A 22,695-nucleotide genomic window follows, 5' to 3' on the forward strand; every position below is an offset into this window, starting at 1 on the left:
TTGAGAGGCATGGCCACCCTGCCCTGCGAGGCCTCCCTCCTTCACACACCTGCTCCTTCATTCTTCCATTTAACAAATGCTTTGTGAGCAACTGCTGAGTTCCAGGCCTGTGCTTGGCTCTGGGGACGTGAAGATGGAGAAGAACGAGTTGAGCCTTCAATGCACTCACAGTCCATTAAGGGAGACGTGCTCTATGGAGTGAGAGAGAGCAGCCAGGTGCAGAGGTGAGGTGAGCCCACCTTGCGGCGAGGGTGTCAGAGAGGAGACTTCCAGGAGGAGAGAGTTACCCAGCAAGGGCAGGGCCCGGAGGATGCAGGGTGACGGTGTGAGCCAAGACAGGAAGGCGGGGATCCAGTAGGCAGGGTGGAGACGTGAGCCCGGAGGCTGGGAGGGCAGGTAGGAAAGAGTTGGACGTGATGAGAGCCCGTCCTGAGGCCCTGGCCGAGGGGTGGGACAGGCAGAAACAGCCTAGAACGCAAAGTGACTTTCCGGGGTCACACCAAGCGTGTGGCCGAGCTGAGAGCGTGTGCACAGCTCTCCCATCCGAAGTCCAGAGCTCCTGCCCTGCCTGAAGGTGGCCGCTCGCCCTCAGGTGGTGGGATGGGGGAGGGCCCCGGGTAGGGGTGGAGGCAGGGCAATCCTGTAGGATGAGGTTCCCCCAAGCGCGGAATGAGGGGAATGGGGAAGGGCAGAGCTGGCCTCGGAGTTGGGTACTGGACCTTGGACTCCTGAGACCCGCAGGGGCACCTCCCCTAGTCTGCATCCCAGGATGCTCCCTGGCCTCTGCTCTGCCCATCTGTGCCTGGACAACCACCAGCTGCAGGAGCTGCGTCCCCCCACCTGGACCCAAAGCTCAGCTCCTGAGGCGCCTCCACACCATCTCCAGATCCCAGGCCACCCGGGATCTTGCTCTGTTTTGAGCCTGGGGCCCCTCCCCAAGAAAGCTTGCCTGTCCAAGTCACATCCCAAGGCTGCTTCCTTAACGGAACTCCTCCTGGGGGCCTGGCTTCAGCACCCCCAGAGCCAAGGATCAGGTGGGCTACCCATAGAGGCGACGCTGGGACAGCTCAGGCCTTCCCAGGGCCCGGGGCAGTTGGGACACAGAGGGCCCACACAGATACACACACACACAAACACACACACATACCAACACAGGCACGTGTAAACACGGACACGACACTTGGAACTCACAAACCTGGGCCCTTACCCACACATAAATTCAAGTTCAAATAGGTAGGTACCCACCCACAAAAATGCACACATATGTGGTTAAGTCACACACCTATGTGTATTCGCACACGTACACGCACAAAATTGTGCATAGGCTGGTCTGTGCCCCAGTACATGCTGTACATACATGCATGTGCACCTGACACGTCACAGAGCAAGGCAAGCCCTTGGGTGGGAACCCCTAACCCCCCCTCCTCGACCTTACCTGACGTGACCCTAGCCTCCCTCCCCAATCTCATCTCCCACCACCCTCCTGCTTTCCCCAAAGAGACTGCTGCTGGCACGACGTGAGATGACCAGACAGCTGGCAGGAAGCTTCTGGAGATGAGTGAAATCTTTAGCAGCAGGGCAGCAGGAAAAGCCCAGCGGGCTGAACCTCCCTTCCAAGCGCCCATCACACACTGCCCGGAATTCCACCATCAAAGCCATTCCTGTGGGTTAGGCTCCTCTGACATTGAGGTAACCCTGGAAAAGATCCGGAGTCCAGCCCTCACGTTGCACTTGGGAACGTGAGGCCCAGAGAGGGGAAGTTACCTGGCTAAGGACACCCAGTGAATCCATGACAGGGCCAGCACCGAACCCGGGTCTCCTCACTGCTGTTTGCTCCGCTGTTCTGGTCGGTGGGTGGAATGGGCTGGCGGGCAGCTGGGATCACAGGCAGGCCCAGGCAGCGGCTCTCACCTGGCCCAGCTGAGCCCACTCGGCTGTGCTGACGCCAGGAGTGGTGGCAGTGGGTCTCGGTCCTCACAGGGTGTCCTGAAGCCCCCTTCAATCAGACTCTGCTGCCGAGGCGGGGTGGCCTCGGTGTACGAGAGCTCTCCGAACCCTTCCAGGACAGTGGCACCTCTCCGGAGAGATCAGGCGCTCAGAAGAGCAGGTGAGACCCCTTCTCCCATCAGGCTGGGCCAGGCCATGGAGGCAGGACACGCAGGACCCCTTCCCAGCCTCATCTGCAGCCTGGGGTCTCCCTGGGGAGAGGAGAGCAGAGAGTCCCCACCCGCCCCTACCAGGGCTGGACGGGACGGACCTCCACCTCTCCTGCAATCTCATCCGCACTTCTAGGGGATTCCCTGGTGGTCCAGTGGTTAGGACTTGGTGCTTACACTGCCACAGGCCTGGGTTCAATCCCTGGTTGGGGGACTAAGATCCCGCAAGCCGCAAAAAAAAAAAAAGCTTACCATCCCCACGTCTAGCTCCCCTCGCCGGGACCACACCCCCGTACACTCATCCTTCTGAAGGGAGATTTCGGGGGAGGCTTTTAGGGCACAGGAGAAACGCTCCCCCCCACGAACCCCAGTGCGGCCCCTTGCCCCCTTACCCTCTGCAGTGGCCAGGCCTCGCTGGGCCTCACCTGGGAAGAAGTGGGTCAGGGTGACGAGGAAAGCCCCCAGCAAGGTGGCGCCCCACAGCACCCACACACGTGGCCACAGCAGCGAGCCCACCACCTGCGCTGCACCCCGGAGCGCAGCTTGGAGAGCGATCGCCCCTCCCCAGGGCTCGCACCTCGGCCCTACCCCGTCGGGGGCAGCAGCCTCCCGGCCCAACTTCGGTCATCCGCAGGGCCTCCCACTCCGTTGCGCACCCTTTGGTTAGGGTCATGGGTTGTAATGTGTCCTCCCCACCAAAATATGTTGAAGTCCTAACCTCGGTACCTGTGAATGTGACATCATTTGGAAATAGGGTCTTTGCAGATGTAATTAGTTAAGATGAGGCCATACTGGATTCAGGCGGGTCCTAAACCCAACGACTGTTGTCCTTATAAGAAGGCCACGTAAAGACACAGGGACACAGAGACCCACAGGGAGAAGACAGCCGTGTGAAGACGGAGGCGGAGAGGGGGTGGATTTGTCTATCAGCCAGGGGGCGTCAAAGATCACTGGAAGCAACCAGAAGCTGAGAAGATGGGAGAAAGTGTTCCTTCCTAGAGCATTCAGGGGAAGCATGGCCCCCTGGACACCTTGATTTTGGACTTCCAGTCTCCAGAACTGTGAAAGAAAAATGTCTGTTGTTTGAAGCCACCCAGTTTGGGGCATTTTGTTACAGGCCCTAGGAAGCTAATACGGGCAAGGTCGTCTCCCCAGACGGCTACATTCAGTACATCACCATCCCGCTCAGAATCCCAGGAGCCCATCACAGCCGGCTCCCCCACCCCTACCCGGGCCCCCGGACCCCGCCCCTCGCCATCTCTCCACCAACAACGTGGTCAGTTCCACAACATCCTGTGCTCATTCGGTGGCAAGGAACGGGGGGAGGTGAGTAGAAGAGAAATGACATTTTGAACTCAGGTGACTGAGTCCCTACTGGAAATAGGGAGGCCGGAAGAGGGAGGTGGACTGCAGGCAGGGGTGCGAGTGGGTGTGCCATTTAGGGCCGTGTGATTTTGCGGTCACGAGGTCACGAGGCAGAGACTGCTTGAGGCCTTGGAAAGAGATGGTGCTAGAACCCAGATTCTGAAGAATATAGACTTCAGCCCCGGGCCCCAGGGAGAGGGAAGGGAAAGCTGGAATTATAAATTGAGCCCAAGGAAGGAGCTCTGATCAGAAGGCAGAGGGGGGCCTCCAGGCTCCAGCTGCCTCTCCTGGCTATGAGGCCTTGGGCAAGTCACCTGCCTTCCCTGAGCTCAGGGAGACTTGCCTGCGCCACACAGGGAGATTATATAGGTAATAAAGAGGGAGGGGGGTTCAAACCATGCTTCTTTCTAGTGTTTGACCTGGGGGCAAGGCACGCATCCTCACCTGAGCTTCCTTCCCTCACCTGCCAAGTGGAAACAGTCATCCCTATCTTCAGGGAGGTTGTCAGAGGCACCTGACATGATGTGAATGCAGCTTCGAGGGGTGGGGGAAAGGCTTTTATCAACTGTGGCAAATTGCACCAATTCAGGTGGCCTTCTCCAAGCAGGTGCCTGTGTATTGCACCTCAGACTCCGTGAAAACGGGAGCTGTCTGGCTTGGGCTCTCATCCCCAAAGTCTGCATTCACTCATTCACTGAACATCTACTGAGTACCTACTAGGTGCCAGGCTCTATTCCAGGTGTGGAGATGCAGCAGAGAGCAAGGTAGCCAAACGCCTGCCTTCAAAGAGTTTAATAATCTGTGTGTCAGGGACAGGGAGGAAGAGAAAGACAATTAGCAAACAAAAATAAACAGAAAATAGTAGCTAGTGATAGGGTGGTGCAGAGCATCAAGACAGGACAATGAGGCATAGAGAGGGGTAACCTTAGATCAGGGAAGGCCTCCTGGAGGAGGTGACTTTTCTGCTGAGACTTGATGGAATCCAAGGAGCAGCCATGAGAGGATCAGGGTGCAAGCATTCCAGGTGGACAGAGGGACAAGAGCAGAGGGCCAGGTGGGAAGGGTGGAGCATGGAGGAGAATGGCCTGGGGTGATGCACACCGTACGCGCTCAATCGATGCTGGTTGCCCTGGGAATCTGCATGTGGGCATCCTGGGCTGGGGAGGCCACACCCATGCTCACGGCTTGGTTCTCTGAGCCCAGATGACCTGTCCACCTGGCCCACAGAGAGCTCATTGTCAAGGGCCATAGATCCTGGGAGCCTGAGCCTTCACAGTGCCCACCCTCACTCATTTGTTTCATTCATTCATTCATTCATTCCCTTACCAAATAGTTACTGAGCATCTGCTACATCCTGGGCCTCATCCCAGGGGCTGGGGCACAAAGAGGACCACGGTCCCCTCCCATCGAGGTCTGATGAGGGAGACAGAAACCACAGTAACCCCGGGAGGCCCCAGCTCTGGGAGAGACATCTGCTCACCCCTGGCAGAGCACAGACAAGGGAGCAGCCAGCCCTACAGCACCCAGGGAAGGTGTCCCAGAGGAGGTGATCCCCGAACCTGGCCTGGAGGGCAGGACTCCCCAGAAGAGAATGTGGAGAAGGACATTCCAGGAGGAGAGGACAGCCTGGGACCAGATACTTGGCCAGCCCAGAAAGTGTGGTATGGAAGGGCCCATGGGGCCAGCACCGAGAGATTGATGTGGAGAGGCCGTGGTGGCCAGGGTGAGAAGGGCCCTGAGGGCCAGCCTAAGGAGTCTGGACTGGATCCTGTGGGTGGTGGAAACCTCCGTGGGTTTCCCTGCTCGGGTCACTGTGGGGGGGTCTGAAGGGAGCTGCACACATTCACGTGGCTGAAGCTGGGCTTCTCCCCTGGGGCTGCCCCTGCCTTCCTCGTGTACCCAGGGCTCACGGGGCTGGAGGAGGACATTTAAGTGTGGGCAGAGCTGGCCCTTCCATGTGCCTGAGCTCTCTGCCGAAGCCGGCTCTCGGGATCTCCCTGGCCATGTGATGGGGCGGCCCCTCCCCCGTCCCACCCCCCACGCCGTCTGGGCATTTCCTGTGGCTGGCAGAGAAGAAATCTAAAACCCCTGAGCCTTCTCGTCTGTTCTTTGTTGTTCACTCCCAGCTGTGGTCCCTCTTCTGTTAACTCCCAGGGCTCCAGGTGCACAGAAGTGTTACCTGCCATTACAGGTGAGGTAGGGCAGAGCTGAACTCCCCACATGGAAGGATGGAGCCCAGGTGTCCCACTCCCCAGATCCCACCTGCCCCCAGTTCCTCCCCTCTCCGCTGTCTGAGGAAGTGGGCAAGTGGAGAAAAGGAGGGTTTTTCAGCCTCACTTCCTGAGGGCTCTGCCAGGGTGAGGCAAACTCTCCGCCATCCTGGCCGTGGCTGCTGGGACAGCCCCGAGCCCACGTCCCTCGAGAAATCAGCTGGCCTCAACTGCAGGTGTCAAATCCTGCTAACCCAGTATCCCTTCTCCTTATCTGGGATGTGAGGAGGGACAGGAGAGACCAGGACCTCCCCTGGGGCCTGAGGGAGCGGGCGGTAGCCCCAGTAGCAGCATCCCGTCCCCGTCACTCTTCCTTCCCTGGAGGAACCCAGGGATGGGCGGAGGAGCAACGGAGTGTGTGTATGAGTATGGCGGCTTGGGCAGCTGGAAGGTGGATGCATCGTTGTGTGTGTTCAACGTGGGAGCAGGTGGGTAAGTTTGAAGGTGCGGGTGACACTGCCTATTAGACATTTCTCCAGTGGAAAAGGTCCTTTCCCAGGCTGGTTCGGCCTAGGGGCACTGATGGCTGTGCGGGAAAGGCCCTTAGATCCCCTCTGGTCCTGAGAGGAAAGAACCCTTTCCCAGGGCTGCACAGGGAGTAGAGGCAAATCCCACACCCCAGCATCCCATTCATCCCCAGAGACTTTCTCCCATGAGTGAAAACCGCCCGGGTCCTGCCCTGCCCTGCGTCGGCCTCCACCCAGGCCTCTCCAGTCAGTGTGGCTCAGTCCCCCTTGGTGTTCAGCCAGCCCTCTGGGATGTTTGAGGTGGAACTCTCTGCTTGGAGTCTAGCCTTAAGCCTTCATGCTGCAGTCCCAAGTCCTGATGGAAGAAGCCCGGGTCTCTCCGTAGGGCCTTGACCCCTCCCTTCTCAAGGGTGCCAGGCCCTTCTGGTGGCTTCTGCACCTGGGAGAGGGTCAGTTTTCCTCAGAACCAAGGTTCCGACTTTGGAACCTTGGGGTCAGGTTCCGACTTTCACTGGGAGGCTCCGGGTGGTATTAGGTAACAGTTCCAGCCCTCTCCAGCCTTCGGGAGCCGGCCCATCCCCCTTCACCTGTCCCGAGAGGCTGAGCTAGGTCAGATTGAGGGCAGAGGATGGTGAGACCTGGCTTCCTCCCCCCCCGCCCTGCGGGGCCCCTGGGCCTGGCACCCCGCGCTGGGAGGCAGGGGCTCTCGCTCCCATTTTACGGATGAGCACATCGAGGCTCTGGGAAGGAAGCCACTTGGCCAGTGAAAGCAGAGTCTTGCTGAGCACCCAGGTCTTCAGCCCACCGATCCTGCCCTGCTCACAGCCAGGAAGGGGCTTGCAGAGAGGGTGGCCACAATGCCTGCTGGATGTGGCAGGACGGACCTGGGTCTTCTCAGAGCTCTGTGTGTGCGTATGTGCAGGCATGCGTCTGCATGTATGCGTGTTTCTGTGTGCATTTGTGTACATGTGTGTATGCGTGTGAATGGGGTGGGGGACCAGATTCCTCCATGAACCCCTCCCCTGCATGGAGCCCACTCTCCCCCTTCCCCTCACAGAAACTCGCTCCGCCACCCCGTCAGAGAACTCCCTCCCCTCCCCCGCTCAGGAGCCCCTCCCTTGCACAGAACCCCTTCCCGACATATATATAAAGTTCCATGAGGGACTTCTCTGGTGGTCCAGTGGTTAGGACTCTGTGCTTTCACTGCCAAGGGCGTGGGTTCCATCTCTGGTTGGGGAACTAAGATCCCGTAAGCTGTGCAACATAGCCAAAAAACAACAACAAAAAAAATTAAGTTCCATGAGATCAGAGCCTTGGTTTCATTCACAGCGTTATCCCCCGTGCCCAGAACTGTTCTTGTTCTGCCAGTCCTGGCACACGGCAGGCACTCAACAAATATTTGCTGGATAAAGGTAGTAACTCGTTTAATCATTGCAACGATCCTATGAGGTAGGAATGACTCATCGCTGTCGTCATATAGTAAAACCGACACGCGGAGAAGTAAAGTAAATCATCACAAGTCATACCATTAAGAAGCGAGGATTGAACCCAGGAGACAGATGCCGAAGCTCTGGGTTCTAACCTCCGTGCCAGCCCGCTGGGTACGGCCGAGGTCCCCTCGGCTGCAACGTGGCGGCGCTGGGAGTGTCGTCATCAGCTGGGGACACAATTCCTGGCCAGTGCCCAGCCTGCTGAGCCTCTCTTGCGGGTCTGCTGGCCCCTCCTGGTCTCACCCCTCCTCTGCAGCGAGAGCCTAGCTGTGCTCCCCCTTAGAGTGGATAGGGCTGCGCCCAGATGGGGACACAGAGAGACAAAAGGAAAAGTCCTGGGGAGAAGTCCAGAAGGTTCCTCGCAAGCCTGTGGAAGGCAAAGGGCCAGCTTCTAGTACAGGACAGGGAGAACCAGAAAGGTAGGCCAGGGTGTCTGCTCCTTCCGCAGCAGAACTTGGTGCTGGAAGTGTGTGTGTGTCTTCTGTTGGGAGAGGTGGAGGAGGGGCTGCCCAGGCGGGGCTGAGCTCTGGAGAGGGAGGGACCACAGGGGTGCTGCCCGTTCTCTCGGGTGTGGGGGGCACCGGCATGGCCATCAGGAGGCCGGCTTCACTGTGTGCCCTTGGCCTCCCAGTTCAGGTCACTCAACTGCAAAACGAAGGTCATGTGGCCCACCGCGGAGCCTGCTCTGGGAGCTGCGTGGACTGGTACAGCGGCCGGGGGGCCCAGCTGAGGATGAACCGGCTGCCTTGGAAGACGGTGAGGTCCCGTCACCGAGGTGAGCGGACAAGGGGTGCTGTGAAGGCTGAATCTGATGTGCTGTAGGGTCCTGAAGACCATTGACTCTCTGAGAATTTGGGCAGAATTGGGGCAGATCACAGTCTACCTGGGCCTCGTCCACATAATGCTCGGCTTCTGTCTATTCCCTACTGTGTGAACTACACCTAGAGCCAGGCTGTCTCTCCTCTCCTCCCTCCCCGCCCTACACCCGATGTGGTGTGCTCCAAGGACAAAGAACAAGATAAACTCAAGGGGCCAGTATTGCCTGAACAAAGATTTACAGGACTCCTATCACTGTGTCACAGTGTGACCACTGCCATGTCCCAGAGCCCTCCCAAGCAGCATGCCCTGTCCCTTTCCCATCCCATATAAGGAAAGACATTTGCCATGTTTTTCTCCCGCTCAGCACACTGAAAGTATACATACTCTGCTTAGTCAGCAGATGACTTGCAGGTTCCCCGGGTATAAAGCCAGACCAGCAACCCATGCTCACTGTCGACCTTCCCTGGCTACCAGAAAGTCGGCCCGCTGTTCTTGCAGCGACCCCTCTCTTTAATAAACTCTATCTTCCTTACATTCTGCCTTGTGCCTGGAAACTCTTTTCCAACCCCCGCTGGGACAACGACACCCGAGTCATCCTTTGCGGGCTGTACTCCCTGAGGGCTCTGGGAGGGTGGTAGGTAATGGGGGCAGTGGTGTCAACAGACCTCACCTCTCCTGGGGTCTGGATCACTGCTCGGAAGCAAACACAGCTACAAGGTGCCACCCTTCCTCAGGCTCTGGTCCCTTGTTCAGGGCTTTGCTGGGAATTGCTGGGTCTCTGAGGATGGAGAGTGGGCCCCACCCTGGACCCGCCGGTGCAGTGAGAAAGCTGTGTACACAGGAAGAAGGCCCACTCGAAAACCATGCTGTCCCTTTCTCGGCCGCCTTTGCCCCAAGCTGGCCGGGGAGGGGGCGGCTGCGTGTTACCATCCTCTTCCTGCAAGGATGAAGCCAGATGCCCAGAGATGAGAAACACCAGGGGGGAATCAGATCTCTTTTTGCCTCATTGGGGGCCCACCCGTACTGGTCTGGGGTCCTCAGAGGCAGAACCAAAGACCCGAAAGTATCCTATCTGGTCTCCCCTTTCCAGCCTGCCTGTACCTCATCCCCCATTCCTGTCCCCTCTGATCAGTGGACAATGGAGTGACCAGAACACAAGGAAACAAGCCACAGCTCTTCCCAGCTCTCACCCCTTTGATGCCGCCCCTCCCCCTCCCCCATCCCCCCCCCCCCCCATCACACGCGTTACCCTTTGTTCGTCAGCTCATTCAACAGATGTTTAGGAAGGGTCTGCTATGTGCCAGGCGCGGGTGCACAGGATCAGCTTACAGGCTGGAGGGGAGAAAGCCAGTAATCACACAGCCACACAAATGAATATCTAATTACCAATCCCGGCAAGTGCTCTGGGGTAAATGAACACGGTTCAGTGGGGGGTTTAAACTGAGGACCCTGGCTGGCCAGGTAGAGGAGCAGGAGTTCACAGAGGACCCTGAGCAGGACATGAGGAAGAGAGCATCAGAGGGTCACAAGCCACAGAAGGCGAGGGTGGAGGGGCATTCAAAAGGGCCAAATGCTGCTGAGACATTGAGTAAGATGACAGAAAACTGTTCTTGGGGTAAAGCACAAACTTCTTAGTATGGCCATCAAGACCCTTCAGGATGGCCTCACTGAGAGCTCCACCCACCCCTGGCCGCAGCAGTCACCGTGCCTACCTTGCAGTTATTTGCACTGTCCTCCCTGCCTGGAATTCCCTTCTCGTCCTGGCAAATGCCCAATGATCCCACAAGTCTCAGCTCAAAAGCCACCTCCTCCGTGAAGCCTTCCCTGACTACCACCCCTCTGGTAGAGCATGTCACTACATCCTTGGGTGTTCCCTTAGCACTTAGTGCAAACCTCTGTTGGAACACATGGCAGACCAGTTGGGCCTGCCCAATGCCCTCTCCCCTCATCTTCCTGCGGGGAAGCAATGGTCCCAGCCCCAGCAGTACATTGGGATGGATCTAATCTGATTATGATAATCCTATGGTCTACTTTTCCAGCCTCCCTTGCAGTTAGAGGTGGCCGTATGACCCAGTTCTGCCCAATAAGACATGAATATAAATCTATTGCAGAAGGCAGGGTTGGAAAACCTTTGCCTTCCACTCTTTATTCCATCTTGAACACAGATATGATGCCTGGAGCCATGGCAGCCATCTTGAGGCCATGAGGGAAAAGTCAAGGACATTACAGAAATCTTGGTTCTGATACTATTGAACTGCTGAGCCAAAGCTAGCAGCAGACATACTTGGACTTCTTGTTTTGTGTGAGAAACAAAGCCTTCTTCATTTAAGCCATTGTTGATTGGGTTTTCAGTTGCTGGCAGCTGAGTGCCTCCCTAATAGCCAATACTTTACAATTTATTTGGTTGCATGTCTCCTTTCCCTACTTGAGAGAAGGGACCCTGCCCCATTTGTCTTCAGGGCCTTCCAATTTAGCAGGGTGTTTGGCAGTGAGTCGGGGCCCAGTAAGGGTCCATTAACTTAAGATTTCTGAGGACCAAGGCCACTCCCAGGTGGAGGTGGAAACAGCAGTAACTTCAGAGTCTTAGTACTAGAGTTGCCAGGTAAAATACAGGATCCTCAGTTAGACTGAATTTCCGATAAATCATGAATAATTTTTAAGTATAAGTAAGTCCCTTGTAATATTTGTGATATACTAAAAGCTATTTATTGTTTATCTAAAATTCACATTTAACTGAGTAGCCTGTATTTTTATTTGCTAAATCTACTTAGGGCTATTTTCCACAAAGCACCCTCACCTGTGTTCAGGGGCTCTTCAGTGGGCGTGGGTGGCGGGGCCTTATCCACAAGGGGAGAGGCTATTCCTGGGGCCAGAGCTTGGACAAAATGGGATGAGAGGACTCTGGGAGCCTCACCGGCTTTCTGGCTGCAGAATGTGTAAGAGTGAGGCTGGAGAGAAGCCCCACTGTGAGTAACAGCCATTACCAGGAGGACCAGTGGGATATATGGAGATGTTGGCAACAATGGATCAGACTTCCCAGAAGGGCAGTGCTGAGACCAAGCCCTTCATGTCCCCTGGCAGAGGCAAGCACGGAGCCCTCCCCACACTGGCCTGTGGGTTGGAAGTACTGACGAGTTGGTGTCGGGTCCACCCTGCTTCTCCCACTCCAGGGCCTCTCATACAACCCACAGCACCTCCTGTCCTGCTTGGCAGGCTGCCGGGTATCTGCCTGTCTCCCTGTGTACCGGCCAGTCCCTTGAGGGTTCTTTCTTCATGGCCCCCCATCTGGTGTAAAATAAAGGGCTCCGTGATGAAATGTGGAACTTGAGGCCAAGGCAAGGGATGCAGTGCCAGCTGCCTTCAGCCCCAGCTAAGGGTGCTCCTGGGCTCCCTCCCTGACTCCTTCATTGCTCATGCGGTTCTCAAAGGGTGCGACCAGCCCCTCAGTCCCTGGCCTCAAGGGCTCCTAGGCCTGGAGCTGAGTCTCAGAAAGGAGAGGAAGCTGGGTTCCTTGAAGAGCCACCTAATAATACAGGGGTTGCCATCTGACCCAGGCAGGCCTTCCAAGATCATTGTAAATGCCAGGGCTACCACTAACAGAGCCACCATCCTGGAAATGTCCTGGGAGGCTGGAGCAGCTCCCTCAGCGCAGGCTCCTGGGGCTGGGCTCTCCAGCCTTTTCACCTGGCCAGTCAGGTCCCAGGCTGTGCTGAGGGCCTACTGTGTGCTCACTGTTGACCAAAAGAAAAACACACAACCTAAGAGTTGTAACTTTCAGTTTTTATTCAGGGGGCTTACTGAAGACTATAGCCCGGGAAATAGCCTCTCAGTAGTTTTGAGGAGACTGCTCTGAACGGGTAGTGGGGAAGAAGCCAGGATACGTGTATATATGATTTCGGCTGCAGAATACATACAATCAAGTATACCTTTTGGTAAAAGGTCACTGCTAGTCACAAGAAACAGGTATCTCAGTTAATGGTTTTAGTGCTTTTTCTATGTCTGGGAACGTGCAAGAATCTGGGTCCATTAAAATTCTTCCTGAGATGTATCTAACTATCTAAGTGGCCTGTTTTTTCAAAGAACAGAGTGCCTCATCCTGTTCTTGGTGTTGAATTCCTTTTGGGCTGCACTGTAGGTCAGCGACTGCAGTGGCTAATGACTTGATCCTTGAAGAACTGGATGGTGGGCAACATTCTTTGTTTTACATCAGGTAGGATGTGGATCCGCTCAGAGCCTGGGAACAGACCTGGTTCTGGTCCAGGCCCTGCCACTGACAACCTGTATAATCTTCAGCAAGTCACTCCAACTCTCTGAGCCTCAGTTTCCCCCTCTGTAAAACAGGGATTATAACTACCTCCTGGGGTTGGTTGCCACAGTGAAAGGTTTGCTCATGCAAAAATAGTCTGTAAGCTGTAAAGAGAGGTGGATGAAGGCGTGGACCATGTGGGCTGGGGAGTGCCTCTCCCATTGATAATAATAGTCTTCCCTCACTCTAGGAAGGACAGGTAGGAAAATAAGATCTCGATGGCTTAAGTCCCAATATTATCTATTGCTGTATAACAAATTACTCCCAGATCTAGCAGCTTAAAATAACAAATATTTATTATCTCACAATTTTTGTGGGTCAGAAATTTGGGAGCAACTTCACAGTGCGGTTCTGCTCAAGGCCTCTCTTGAGGTTATAGCCAAGGTGTCATCTGAAGGTTTGACTGGGGCTGGAGGATCTGTTTCCATTTCCCACTCATATGGCTGTTGGTGGGAGAGCCCAGTGCCTTGCTGGCTGTTGGCAGAGTGCTCCATCCCGTAGCACACAGGTCTCTCCATGAGGCTGCTTGAACGTACCCACAATGTGCCGGCTGGCTTTTCCCCCAGAGCTGGTGATGGAAGAGAGAGTAAGGCAGAAGCTATGATGTCTTTTATGATCCAGTTTTGGGAGTCACAAATCATTCTTTCTGCATATTCTACTGGTCACGTAGGCCAGTCCTGGTACAGTGTAGGTGGGGACTACACGATGACGTGAATATCAGGACACTGGATCATTGGGGGCCATCCTGGAGACTGGCTACCACAGTCCCCTGCTCCAAGATTTATACAACCACCCCTTCTCCCTCGTATACCAGGAATCTGGCCATCACGTTCCCCTCCCCCTTCACCCTCACTCTCTCCTTCAGTCACCAAAGCCCAGGATTGGGCCTCTACAATACCTCTTTCACCAGTTTCCCCATTTCTCTCCTCTGTTCCCACCCAGGTAAGATCCTTGTCACTTCGATCCTGAACACTCAGGCTCTTCTAATCCAAAATGTACATATTGCATAAAACTTTTGTTGGCTCCCCAGGATACACAGATTCCTGGGCGAGACACTCAGCCTCTGCTCACCACTCCTCGATGGACCTAACTTGAGCTTCACCAATGTTCTCTAAGCAAAGTTGTACCCCTTCATTGACCTTGTTAGCTCTGCCTGGAACACATTCTTTTTGTCTGTCTGTAAAACCCCTAGGCATCCTTCAAAACCCATATCCCATAACCCTTCTCTAACTGCCCGGGACAGTTAGTCTGTCCCTCCCCAGATACCCTCAGCCTCTGCTCACAAGCTTGCAACCATCTATTGATAATTACCTGCCAGGCTCTCCCTTCACAACTATGAGCTTCCCCAGGGGAAGCACAGAGTCTGGCTCATCTCAGGGTCCTTACAACAAAGCCCAGGACTGGGCACATCTGCTGACTAGTGCTGGGAATGATGCAGGTAGGGGCTGGAGAGATCAGACAGGACACGTTTAGCTGTGAGTAAGAAAACCCAACTCAAATTGGCTTAACAAATGAGGACCTTCATTATCTCACACAGAGAGAAGTCCAGAGGCAGGTGGGCAGTTGGTGTGGTATGACCAGCAGTTCAGGAACTCTCTGCTGTACGATCCCCATCATTGGCTTTGTCCTCGGGCCAGTTCCTCTCATGGCCATAAGAAGGCTGCACGAGTTCCTTTGTCACCAGTGGACATGACTATATCCGGAGGCAGAAAGGGGCCATTTCCTCTAGTATCTTTCTCTTGGGAGCCAGGAACTCCCTCCCTGCAGCCTCCCAAAAGACCTCCCCTCCTGCTTCATTGGCCAGAGCCAGGTCATGTGTCACTCCTAAGCCAGTTGCTATCAGGGAAACCACCTGGGCACAGGGGCTATTGGGAGGCAACCAGCCAGAGCGAGAGGGAGTCACAGCCTGACCATGAGAGGATGTGGGGGACAGTTATGGATGGAGCTGGGAAATGGGGAGAGACTTTGGCATGTTTAGATCAAGCAAGGTGAGAGGTTGAGGAAATAAAGTTGCTAGGGATGGGTCTCCAGACCCCTCCCAACCTAGTCATCTTTCTATTCGTTCATTCATTCCTTCAAATAGTGATTGAGTAGCTATGTGCTAGGTCCTGGGTCAATCCTATGAAGTGAGTATTATTATTTCTATCTTAGAGTGAAGAAACTGGGCCCAGAGATGGCATAATTTGTTCAAGTTCCCAGAGTATGTGGGAATTGTCATATCTGTCTGGCCCCTGATGCAAAGGTCTGAGTCCCCCGAAGACAGGACCACAGGGGGCTGGGGAGGGTGTGTGTCCCGAATGGGCCTCACTCCCCGGGGCCCTGACCAGCCCCCCAGGAAGCCCGGGCCTGGCTGGATGGGGCTTCTATGCTGTTTGTAAGGGGCCAGGGCCTCAGCCAGGGCAGAAGCTGTCTGGGAATCAGCTCCAGCCTCAGCTGCTCCTCACAGGGGCACTTGGCGGGGGCGGGGTGGGGGGCATTTCTCAGATACGATACAGATACACCAGGCTCCACCCCTAATCCCTCACGGCATACCTCTCTGTCCCATAAAAGGCCACCATGGGCTCAAGCCCTGGGAAGGCAGGACGGTCCTCAGCCCAGGACCTGCCCCAGGTGGTTGGCCCTGCCCAGGGCGCCCACACCTCCAGCTGCCCAGGTAGGTGCTTTCTCAGCATGGGGCAGGGTAGGATGGAGGGGGAGGGGGCCAGAGGCTAAGCGCCGGAGGTGGCAGTCTTGCTGCTCCACCCCTCCTTGGCCCTCCTGGGAAGCCAGGTTCAGGGCAAGGAGGACAGAGAGCAGGCTGCCTGCTCCTGGAAGGTCAACCAAAACTGCGAGTGAGAGCGGCTGAAGGCAGGAGGCGTTGAGGATGCAGAGCCGCTGGCTGGGCTCTGCCCTGCCCTCTGTCCTGTCCCAGTCTGGGGGTGGGGGGCCTACCCCCCACCCGTGTCCAGACCTAGGGGTGCAGCAGGGAACGTCCTGCATACGGATGCTGAACCGAAGGCTCTAGTCACAGCCCTGCCATTCATTTACTCTGTGACCTTGGGCAAGTGCTTCAACCTCTCTGGGCTGAGTTTTCTCATCTGTACCATGGGGAGGGTGCCTGTGATGATCCTGAAGGCTCTTCAGGGCTGACCATCTCTGCTTTAAGTTCGTGGTGGGACTGGGTGTGGGTGGCCCGCCCTCCTCCACCTTCCGCCCCATCTGCTCTCACCCTCATCCCATCCTGCAGCCATTTCTGACTTCCAGCCTTGGGCCTCCAGGCCAAGGACTGGAGACTTTGGATAACTTTTCAGGGCCTTGTGGGGCCCAGATCTTCATGGTCATCTTCTCTCTTCCCCGGAGGCAGGCCAAGCAGGCATTTTTATCGGAGAGAAGGGGAGTGGAATGCCCAAGGCTGCACGACTGGGGAGGCAGAGGACTGGCCTGTGAAGGGCGTGGGGCTGAGTCCCTGGAGAACCACCCCGAATTTCTCTAGCTCTGTGCTTCCTGGACCACCAGCAGCATGCAGATATGTGCACCTGCCCGGCGCCTGGCCTCCTGAATGGGACTCCTTGGCATGCACGGTACCTGGGGGATTCCTCTGCCGAATAGTTTGGAAGCCACTGCTCTGGAAGACCCAGGAAGGGGTAGGTAGTGAGACTGAGTCTCCTTTGCAAGCAGCCCTACAGAGATGGATGGGGGTGCCACTTGCAGCCTGGGAGGCTCCTGGACTCTCTGGGAGGTGGGCACCAGCAGTGTCTGGAACTGGGGGCCCCCAGGTACCCGGCTTAGGCCAGGAGTTAGGGTGTTCTCTGGAGACCTTTCAAAAAGGGGAGGAGGGAACTTCCCTGGCGGTCCAGCGGTTAAATCTCCGCGCTTCCACTGCAAGGGGCGCAGGTTCAATCCCTAGTCGAGAAACTAAGATCCCGCACGCTGCGTGGCATGGCCGAAGGAAAAAATATTTTTAAAATAAAAATAAAGGGGAATAAGTCCTCAATAAATATTGATCGAAAAAGATAAATAAATAAAAAATAAAGGTGGGGGGAGGATGACCTCAACAAAGGAGGCACCCTCTGCAAAGCAGGGCCAGTGGCCACGTGCAGGCTGGGCAGCCCAAGGCGAGGAGGGAGTTTCTAGGGCTCCTTCCTTCTCCTGCTAGACACTCATCCCTCTTGAAAAACACGTTCTGGGGAATGAGGCCAGAGTTGTTTTAATTTCCTGACCTACCACATCCTTTTCTCTTGGCAGACTTGGCAGAGCCAGTGTTGCTAAAATGATTAAAATAATCCTGTTATCATACCCCTGGCTCCGCACAAGAGGCTTTCCTTCCTTGTGAGACACTACCCATGGGAAGCGAAGGGTCTCTCACAGGCCCCGGAGAGCTACCTCTGGGGTTGAAAAGTCTCTCTGATCCCAAATGTGGGCAAATCCCCTCACCCAAGAAATTGCATTGAGGCCCATTTTGCAAAGAATCCTGTGAAAAATAAGCCTGAAAAGCAAAACCCAAAAACAGTGATGGGCGACAAGGGGATTGTTCCATTGGCTTTTTCTAGAGAGCTGTCCTCCAAACTCACTGGTTCTACTGGTTCTGCCCCAGAGCTCCAGCTGTGGTCTCCCCCAGGCAGAATGCTAAGCTGGGATTCACTTCTGCCCCTCTCTGCCTCAATAGAAACAATCAACCAGTTTCCCTCATACCCAGACTCCAAGCATTCATCTTTAGAAATCAGAGAACATAATAATATCTCAACAGATGATTTCCCCTCCCATTAGCTTGTTTAATTCTCAGACCCACTTTGGAAGGTGGCTAGGTTCACCCCCATTTTACAGATGAGAAACTGAGGCCCAGAGTCAGAGGCAGATTTCCACGAAGCTAAGTCGCTTAACTTTCAAGATCCCCATTTGCTGACAACAGTAATATATGTGAAATGATCACTGAAGATGCACTAAGTGAGTTTTACCTTTCTGTCATTACAAACCATCCAACTGTGAATTTATTCAACAAAAGAAACAAGTTCTGGAAAATCGTATTCTTTTTCTTGAAGGGGACTCCTGTGAAAACTGCTGAGGTCCTGCCAGTGTCTCTTGGGGAGGAAGTGGCAAGACGGAGGCTCCACGTCAGCGATCTTTCCCTCCACCACCTCCTGTCCTTCCTCCTGCCCCTTTCTACTTTCACCTCATCTTGTTGTTCCTACTGTTTTCAAGGCAATGGGTTGGTATGTTCTACTTGCCTTGTTTATCCGCAAAGGTGGGTGGTAGATTCATGGGAAATAATTGGGATAGATATTCTTACTTTAAAATAAGCCTGTAATCTCTGTTACGGGGGATTAGACTAACTCATATTGTAAAAGGTGGAAATTACACGGGGATGGATGTCAGCTCATTCAAAGGGAAACTTAAGCCCATCAGAGCTTTCACAGATGGATGGGCTGCCTGAAAAGGCAGTGAGTGCCCAGTCACGGAATGTGGGCAAAGAGAGGCTGGAAGTCATTCGTTGCTGAAGAGGTGATTGCAAATTTAGGGAGGCAGGTGTTCAGGCAGATGCTGTGTAAGAGGGGACCCTGAGAGTCTGCAGGGGGCAAAAGCGAGGAAAGAAACCAACCTAGCGTGCAGGTGAGTGAACACAGGAGAGGAGGTCTCAGGATTGGGGTCGGGCTTAGAAGCCTGGATGGCCTCGGCTGGGGGGCATTATGTCAGCCCAGTGTCCCCACATTTGGGGCAGGTGGTTGTCGCCAGGGCTGCTGCTCTTTCTGACTTTACTCCCAGCTCTTCTCTGCTCCCGTTGTAAGGTTTTCATTTCTGTCTGCATCGTCACTCTACCCCGACCCTGCCGGACACAGTGTAAGATACCTCTATGTTTCTCCAGCCAGGATCCAGGAAAAAGTATATCTGCTCATTACCTTATCACAGGTGCTACACAGGTAGAATTTGACACCGGGAGGGACCTGATAATCCAAACCCTTCATAAGCTCTCAGCTAGTCTGCACACAGAGCAGGACAGAGCCTCCGTTCCCTCATCTGTGATACAGGAACAATAGACCCCAGCTCTTGGGATTGGGTGAGGTTTTAATTAGATCTGTGGTCCTCAGACTTCAGCCTGCGTCAGCATCACCTGGGGGGCTTTTGTTAAAAGCCAGATTTCAGGATCCCCTCTCCCCCAGAATTTCTGATTCAGTAGACTTTGGAAGGAGCCTGAAATGTGGCATTTTGAACAAATTCAAAGGTAATACTGATGCTCCTGGTTTGGGGACCATACTTTGAGAATCATTCAACTAGATCAGTAGATTCTCTATCTTGGCCAGGAGACCACCAGCCCCTTAAAGCCAGGGACCAGCTCTAACTTATTTCCATTTCTGCTAAGGCCCATGGTAGGTGCTCTCAGGAAGTGCTGTTGCACTGAATGTAGATGGAAGCCAAGCAGGCTCCTCCTCAGAGGCTCTTTCTCAATGGCTGTCCCTGGGTTCTGGTTGCTGTGTCAACAGCTGGAGCAGCAGGCAGGCGATATGGGGAACGTAGTCACGCGGATCTTTGCAATAGTGAGGAGGGGGCGGAGGGCCTGACCTAGCAGCACGTGGACAAGAATGCGGAGGTAGGCAGGGAAGACGTGGCTTCCAAAACCTCCCATTACAGAGCCACCCTCCCATTGGCTTTGCAGCGGCCCCAAACCCAGGAATAATTTAAACTTTCGTTGCATAACAGAGAAAGGAACAAAGGGAAGGGGGCTGGGCGGGGGAGGGGCTCATATGTAGGAAACAGGAAAGAGGAAGGAACCCTGGTCCCTGAGAACCAACAGACGCTTGGCTACTTCATGCCCAATAACTCATTTAATCCTCACCCAGACCCCAAGGGGCCGCATTACAAGGACCCACAGTACCCGTCCAAGGTTACACAGCTGTCTGGGCCTTGGCGGTGTCCAGATTGGAAATCCAATCTGCTGTTGCCAAGGGCTATGTTTGTTCTTTCATTTCAGGGCTGCCTCTTTGAAACTGTTGAACTTTGGACGAGGTTAGAGCACTAGGAGTGTGGGGTGGCAGGGAGGCTGTGAGGAAGGTCTGGGGACATTTTAACACCCTGGGGGGGCCAGGCCAGTCATCATCTGAGCTTCTCCTTCAAAGCAACCACCCCCTCCTCTTTATCTGTTTTTGTGTTTGGATCCACCTGAGGTGTGCCTTGCCGTGGACATGCCACCCTCACCCCTGTTCTGGCCAAGTTAACCCCATAAGGCAGTGGTTCTCATATTCCAGTGTGGAAAAGAGTGAAGCTTGTTTAAAATGTCAATTTCTGCCTTGCCTCTGGAGAGTCTGGTCCAACGGCTGGGAGTAGGGATGACCTAGGAATTGGCAGTTTTAATAGGCCCCAGGATGATTCTGATGTAGGGGACCCGTGAACTGCCCTTTGAGACATCCAGCCAGGGCCTCCGCTATCTCCTGTACTTTCACTGTCCCTTCTGGAAGGCCCCAGGTTTCAGTGACTTCTTGTTCTAGCTCCCCGCTGCCCCTGCCCTCTCGTCCTCTCAGCTGTTCCCTGGGAACAATTCACGTTGTCGCCAGACACTGTCTCCAGACAGGATATCCACAGCTGCCCCCCCGCTGGCCAGCTCACCCTGCAGCCAGCAGGCCCCCACGCACCCAACTGGCTTAGTAAGCCCCGCAGCCAGGGCCTCTGCTCTTTCTCATAAGGACCTGGCTCCTGACCAGCCGGGGAGCCTTTGGGCAGGCTGAGCCAGCTGCCCCTGACATCAGAGGGAACTAGGACGTCTGCCCTTTGTAAAAGAGGTTTGGGCGGAGAACCATCCCATCAATGGAGAAAGAACAGACTTTGGGTGCACCAGCCAGATGGAGCTGCTTTATTTCGCTGCCTTAGTTTCCTCATCTGTAAAATGGGGGCAAGACCAAGTGCTCATCGGAGAACTTCAGGAGGTTCAGAGTCCCCCTAGGCACGAGATCAGGCATGAGATTTGGCCAGAGGCTTAGAGGTTGGGGAAGTGCGTCTTCAGGCTCCCTCCCTCTGCTCCTCTCTGACAATAAGTCTCACCTGGGTCCTTGCCTTCGGCCCTGCCGTCACAAATACATCCTTTGGTCATCACCACAAACCTCAGAACACCTGGGAGAAGGGGGGGCGGGACAGGGTTTTTCTCCCCATTTTGCTGATAAGGAAACTGATTTCTTATCCAGGGAGGCCATGCATCTGGTTAGCAGTCAAAGCAGAATTTGGCTCCTGATTTCCAGATGGAGGTTCTGTGCTCTGTGACTCTGTGCTCTGGTGACTGCCGCATCCCTGGCTCTATAAGTAGACAGGGCAGCCCCTTTCAACACACCTGGAGTGAGTTCCTGCTCAAGGCAAGGGGTTTTGAAGCAGATCTTGGAGACTGTGCACCTGAGAAGGAGGAAGCCGGAGTCAGAGGGAGCAGGGAAGAGTCAGGCTGACTGGGACAGGGGCCCTGAGAGGCTGAACCCTCCAAGGCAGCACTGCCCTGGGTGGGGCTGGGGGGAGCCTCCACCAGCATGAGAAATGGTACCACTCCGAAGCAAGAGTGGCACAAAGCCCCCCTCCTAGGCTGGGTGAGTCCTCCTGGGGGAAAGGACGGCTCCCAGGGTTGGGGTGAAGTGGAAAGGGTTTGGATGTGCTTGACACGCTGACCGGTGGGTACCAGGCCCCAGTCACAGTTTAAACACTTACTAGTTGTGGGATCTTGGGGAGCTTGGGACACATCTCCTCACTTCTCTGAGCCTCTGTTTACTCATCTGTCAAATGGGAATCATAGAATACACTTTTGAGAGAAGATTTGCAGTAACACCTGTAGACTGCTTAGTACAGCGCTCGGGATCTAGTTGGTGCTCAGTAAATGGTAATTAGCTCCTCCCTTCTGTCCCATAGCAAGTGGGAGCCCATTGCAAGTGCTCAGTGAACGTTTGGTTCTATAGAGCAAGGAGAGGCTTCAAGGGATCATGGCAATCAAGAGGTACGGATACAGGGTACAGTCCTTAGCTTTGTGGGATGTTATATGTGTAAAAGCTTCTGCTGTGGAGAGGAGCTTTGCTTTAGGGGTCAGTTTCTGGCCCCCCAGCCCCTGAGCTTTCTGTCTGTTGTAGGTGCTCTGAGCTTTCAGGCTGTTCACATTCAGAAGAACCTTGTGGGAAGAGGGTGCGGGATGGCAGAGAAAGGCCCTATCCTGATGGCCCCCATCCCTCCCTTAGAAGACTACATCTTCCTGATGAGCCCTTAATGCAGTGGTACCCGCACCTTCACCTGGACAAACCTTCTTCCATTCTGTTCAGTGGAAGGACACAGCCCTTCCAAAAGCAACAAAGCAGTGGCCTGGACAAGTCACAAAGTCCTTGTTCTGCCCAGACCACAGTCCATTTCCCTTCTCTCCCTCTCATTCCAGCCCTGGCTCTGGCATCCCTGCCCCTTGGACCCTCATTCTCGTTCACCCAAGCCCAAGCCCCTCGACTCCAGGCTGCCTTTCCTGAATCCTCTGTGGCTCATCCCGCAAATGCCTCCATGCTGCCTGCATCTGGCAGAACCTGGGGCTTGGGAGGCAGAGAGAGAAGAGGCTTCTGAGACAGACCTGCCCCGGAGACACTTAAGACTGACGAGACATGATTTAAAGTAGGAAATACTCTGGGCCTTGGAGAGCTGGACAGTAGCGAGGGAGCCATCACTTCTGGAGGGATCAGGGCATCTTCCAGAGGTGGAAGCATTGGTAGGAGATGGACATATAAACATGGAAGAGAACAACATTCCTAGTGGCTCAGAGGAATAAAAATGCACAGCGTGTACAAAACTGGATTCATCCAGTCTTGCTACAGTGTAGAATTTGTGGAAGAAGGTTATAAAGATCGAGCT

This window comes from Delphinus delphis, chromosome 15 (assembly GCF_949987515.2).
Source record: "Delphinus delphis chromosome 15, mDelDel1.2, whole genome shotgun sequence".
Lineage (NCBI taxonomy): Eukaryota > Metazoa > Chordata > Mammalia > Artiodactyla > Delphinidae > Delphinus > Delphinus delphis.